General features: G+C 38.9%; 1 pseudogene; it reads right to left on the bottom strand.

Moving 5' to 3' along the window:
- Window positions 1-1453: 1453 nt before the first annotated feature.
- LOC128578417 (importin subunit alpha-1-like) lies at window positions 1454-2885 on the bottom strand (annotated as a pseudogene).
- Window positions 2886-5712: the final 2827 nt, after the last annotated feature.

Raw genomic sequence — 5712 nt, forward strand, 5'->3', positions numbered from 1 at the left:
CCCTACCCACCCAATGGAGCTCAGAAGTTGTACTGGAGGGCAGAAAATAGATATGCCTGAGAATTCCTGAGGAGCTGGAGTAATTTACCCTCTCGCCACCAAAGTTTGGATTACTGTGCTACTATTATCATGGTGCTTCTTAATGGCCAGCAGACTTCATGAGATTCTCAGTGAGCTTGCCAAACACTCTAGATTCTACTGGGGGCAGTCCTTCTGGGAACTAGGGTGGGGGAAGGGTGATCTGGGTGCTCAGGATTGCAGGAAAAACATTTGGTCTTTTGTGCCAGACAGAATGGGGCCTAGGCTCAGTGGTGGGACCTCAGTAATGAAGGAGGACTGGGTGGGACATAGCAACTGCTCTCCCATAGGATAAGGTGAACAAACTTTTGAACACTGTTTGCTGGCAGGCTGGTCACCCACTGCAGAGCTCCCACTTGGCAGGAGGGGTCTCCCTTCCTCTGAGATTTGGGCTTGTACCTGTTGTTTTTCTTCCACTTTCTTGTTTCTGCTGCTTGATTCAGCTTGGGTGATGTGTACCTCACACAGCCCTCTCTGCAGAGATATTCACATTTGGCTTCCATCCACTTCAGTCCAATATCTCTCCCTCTGGGCATGAGCTTCTGGAAAAAGCTACTTCTAGTCAGCCATCTTCCCACAATCTTAATACAGTATTCTACACATTTTACAAGAGCGTAAGTTTTCATTTCTCTGAGACAGATTCTCAAGAGCAAAATTTCTGAAGCATGTGGTAATTTCATGTTTATTTTTATAAGAAAACACCAAACTATATTCCTTAGAGGATGTACCATTTTACTTTCCCACCAGCAATGTATTGGTGATGCAGTTTTTCTTCATCCCAGCCAGCACTGGTGTTATCATTTGTTTTTTTTTTACTTTAACCATTCTGATAGGTTTGTAGGGATCTCATTGCACTTTTGATTTGCACTTCTGTAATGAGGACTTTCATCTTCTCACATCCTTCTTTGCCATCTGTATATTTTTTCAGTGAAATACTCTGTTAATGCCTTTTTCTCATTTTCTCATTTTGAGTATTTTAGCTAATAGTTGTTTGCGGCAATACATTACTTACAAATATTTTATCCCAGCCTGTAGCTTGTGATTCCATCCTTATAATTTCCATTAAATGGTTCTTTCTTGTTTTTTTATAATATATATATATATATATATTTTTTTTTTTTTAAGAAAAGGGTAGACTTTAATCTTTATTTACAGGACACTGCAAGATATGAAATTCCACATAGAAATAAGAAATCCTTTCAGAGGATAGGCTCCATATAGTATGTATGTACAGTTTGGAACTGTTCAAGTATAGTTTTGTTGTAAAAAGTGCTACAATAACAAACCATGTTTAAAAAGAGTTCATAGTAGAGAAATAGTAAGACAAACTTATACTGAATGCAGTACAGACAACTTTGTGCCTTAGCTATACAATCTAAAAGTTAAAAGTCCCAGGAGTCCCATCCTGAACTTGGAATGTATAGCCTTCAGAGGTAGTTTCTGGTTCTACATTTTGATCCTCCTCTTCCTCTACAGAGAAATACTTCTCAATTAAGTTTAATGAAGCCTTGTACACACACTCATTTTCATAGTTTTATGGAGCTTCAATTTTGTCCAAACCTCCACATTCTTCAAACAACTAAGTTTCTCAGTTTCACCTAGTTTTTCAGCAGCCTGAAAGATATTTGAAATGGCATCCAGAATAACCAGAATAATTTTGGTATCTTTTGCAGTTCATCAACTGCAAAGGTATCTTTGCAGGTTTATCAATGGTTCTATTATGCCACAATCATCGAGATATACAATCTGTTCAACTGTTCCACCACTTGCATAGTTGGTCACAGCCCATACAGCTTCCCTTTGTGTCTTAAAGTCTGCCTTAGAGAGAACACCAACAAGTAATGGGGCTAGTCCATGATTCACAACTTGCTTATCTGGTCCTGATGGCCAGCTGTGATGTTTGACATTGTCCATGTAGTTTCCTTTTGAATGTTAGTTTTGGGGTTGGTCAGCAGGCTGGGAAAGACAGTAAGTGCTCCTGCATCAATTACAACCTGAGTCTGTTCATTTGTCCCAGTGACAATATTCCCTATGGCTCTTAGTGCAGCAGTCACAATTAGCAATTCAGTAGCTCCCAAAAGCTTCGCAAGTTGGGGCACAATTCCTGTTTTCACAATCATTTCAATCTGTTCATTTGGACCATCCATAAGGTAAGAAATAGCCCAGCAAGTATCTGCTAATACCTCTGGATCATCGTGAAGCAGGAGACACACTAAAGTAGGAAGAATCTGTTCCACAGCATCTAATGGGGGTGCAGGATTCTTGTTGCCACAAAGGTTTGAAAGTGTCTAGGTAAGATTACATAAGTAACCACATGATAAAGATGACATATCAGGAATAGCTAGAAGAGCCAACAGTGGGTCAACTGCACCCATACTTAATAACCAAATCTCGGAAAACTGAACCATCACCTGCAATGTTTCCTAGAGCCCGCACAGCTTGTTCACTGATATGATCATGAGGAGATGCCAACAGAGAAATGAACGCTGGAATAGCACCTCCATCTACCACAGCCTTAGTCTGTTTTGATGTCCCATAAGCAATGTTAGTTAGTGCCCAAGCAGATTCAAACTGAATGGGACTACAATCAGTTCTACCCAAGAAGGACACAAATTTTGGGATCAAACCAGATCAGATTATATTGTTGATGGGAGGCTGTTTTTCTCTAGAAAGTAGTTTCCTGGCAGCTTGAGTAGCTTGGAACTGGTTTTCCATATTGGTGCTATTTATACCTTTGACCTTGTCATCCACAGACCAATTTACAGTACCCTGGTTGTTTCAGTTTTCCTGAACTGGAGAAGTAGCATCATCAGGAAACGAACTTACATTTTTCCTTTTCAGCATCTGGTCATCTTTCTTAGCTTTCCTCAACTCCACATTAACTTCTATTTGGCATTGTCTCAATTCTGTACTGTCTTTTCCCTTGTTCTTGAACCTGTTAAGTCAGGCAGCTGGTGAATTAGCATTCTCATTGGTGGACATGGTTATGAGACAAAGGGAGAAAGCTGCACAGCTAGCTCAAGCTTCCACAGGAGGTGGTACGGGACTCAGAAGATCTGGATCTGCTGTGCTGGAAACGTCCACCACAGCTCAGGCAGAACATGGTGTCTTTTTTTTGTAATTTTTTATTTATTTATCCATTTAACCATTTGCAAGTGTACAATTTAGTGTCATTAAATGTGTTCAAAATAATGTGTACTAATCATCACTATCTATACCCAAAACTTTTTCTTTTCTTATCTCAACATATTAAGGGGGTACAAATGTTTTTGTTGCATGTGTATTTTGTATAATGCTTAAGTTGGGGCTTTTTAGTGTTCACATCACTGGAATAGTGTTCATTGTTATCCTTATACATAAGCATTTACACTCAACCCCCTTCCCACCACTCTCCTTCTTGGTTTCCAGTGTCCCTTACATCTCCTTGTGCCCAAGTGTGCCTATTGTTTGACTCCTATTTATTAGTGACTACATGTTGTGTTTGTTTTGCTATTCTTGAAATACTTAACTTAGGATAATGGTTTCCAGTTGAATCCAAGTTGCAAAAGATGGCTGAGTATTCCTTTTTATGGCTAATTCCTTTTAAAGTCTGAGAATTACTCATATATATGAGTGTGTGTGTGTGTGTGTGTGTACACACACATATATACATAGTGTGCATATATAGCACATTTTCTTTATCCACTCATGAACAGATGGGCACTTATGTTGATTCCACATATTTGAAATTATGAATTGTGCTGCAAAAATTTTGCATGCAGGTGTCTTTTGCTAAAATGACTTCTTTTCCTCTGGGTAGAAACCCAGTAGTAGGACTGCTGGATTAAATGCTAAAACTGCAATTCTTTATTTGAGGAATCTCCACACTGTTTCCCATAGATGTTGTACTAGTTTGCAGTCCCACCAACAGTGGATAAGCATTCCTTTCTCTCTGCATCCACACCAGCATCTATTGTTTTTGGAATTTTTAATTATAGCCATTCTATTTGGGGTAAGGTCATATCTCATTGTGGTTTTGATTTGCGTTTCCCTGATGATTAGTGATATTGAGCATTTTTTATGTATTTATTAGCCATTTGTCAATCTTATTTTTTTATTTTTTATTTTTTTTCAGACAAAGTCTCACTCTGTTGCACTGGGTAGAATGCTATGGCATCATAGCTCACAGCAACCTCAGACTCTTGGGCTCAAGTGATTGTCCGGTGTTGGCCTACCAATTAGCTGGGACTGCAGGCACTGCCATAGTGCCCAGCTAGTTGAATTTCTTTGTAACGACTATCTTTGTCTTTTTTTTAAACCATTATTGACTTAAACTCTATATTTTTCTGATATGAGAATTGCTACACCTGCTCACTTTTGGTTTCCATTTGAATAGAATTTTTTTATCTCTTTACCTTGAGTCTGTGCAATTACTTAAGTGTCAGGTGTGTTATTTGGAGACAGCATATACTTGGATTGTGTTTTTTTTTAATCCATTCAGCCAGTCTATGTCTTTTGAATGGAGTATTAAGATAATTCATAATATTGATATGTGAGATATTGTTCTCTTCATCATGTTAGGTGATACTTTCTTGTTGTTGTTTTTATTAAATGATAGCTGTGTACATTGATATTATCATGGGGCATCATTCACTAGCTTCACAGACCGTTTGACACACTTTCATTGCACCGGTTAACACAGCCTTCCTAGCATTCTCTCAGTTACTCTGCCAAGACACTTACATTCCACATTTACCAAGTTTCACATATACCCTTGTAAGATGCACCGCTGGTGTAATCCCACCAATCCCCTTTCCTCTACCCATCTCACCCCTCCCTCCCCTCCCTTTCCCCTTACCCCTATTCTTAGATTGTAACTGGGTTATAGCTTTCATGTGAAAACCCTAAATTAATTTCATAATAGGGCTGAGTACATTGGGTACTTTTTCTTCCATTCTTGAGATACTTTACTAAGAAGAATATGTTCCAGCTCCATCCATGTAAACATGAAAGAAGTAAAGTCTCCATCTTTCTTTAAGGCTGCATAATATTCCATGGTGTACATATACCACAATTTATTAATCCATTCGTGGATCGATGGGCACTTGGGCTTTTTCCATGACTTAGCAATTATGAATAGGGCTGCACTAAACATTCTGGTACAAATATCTTTGTTATGATGTGATTTTTGGTCTTCTGGGTATATGCCCAGTAGAGGGATTACAGGATTGAATGGCAGATCTATTTTTAGATCTCTAAGTGTTCTCCATATCTCTTTCCAAAAGGAATGTACTAATTTGCATTCCCACCAGCAGTGCAAAAGTGTTCCCTTTTCTCCACATCTGCACCAACATCTCTGGTCTTGGGATTTTGTGATATAGGCTAGTCTCACTGGAGTGAGATGATATCTCAAAGTAGTTTTGATTTGCATTTCTCTGATGATTAAAGATGATGAGCATTTTTTCATATGTCTGAAGGCCGCGCACCTGTCTTCTTCAGAGAAATTTCTCTTCAAATCCCTTACCCAGCCTGCTATGGGATCCCTTGTTCTTTTCTTGCTGATGCATTTGAGTTCTCTGTGGATTCTGGTTATTAAACCTTTTTCAGTCACATAACTTGCAAATATCTTCTCCCATTTTCAGGGCTGTTTTCATG

This window comes from Nycticebus coucang, chromosome X (assembly GCF_027406575.1).
Source record: "Nycticebus coucang isolate mNycCou1 chromosome X, mNycCou1.pri, whole genome shotgun sequence".
NCBI lineage: Eukaryota > Metazoa > Chordata > Mammalia > Primates > Lorisidae > Nycticebus > Nycticebus coucang.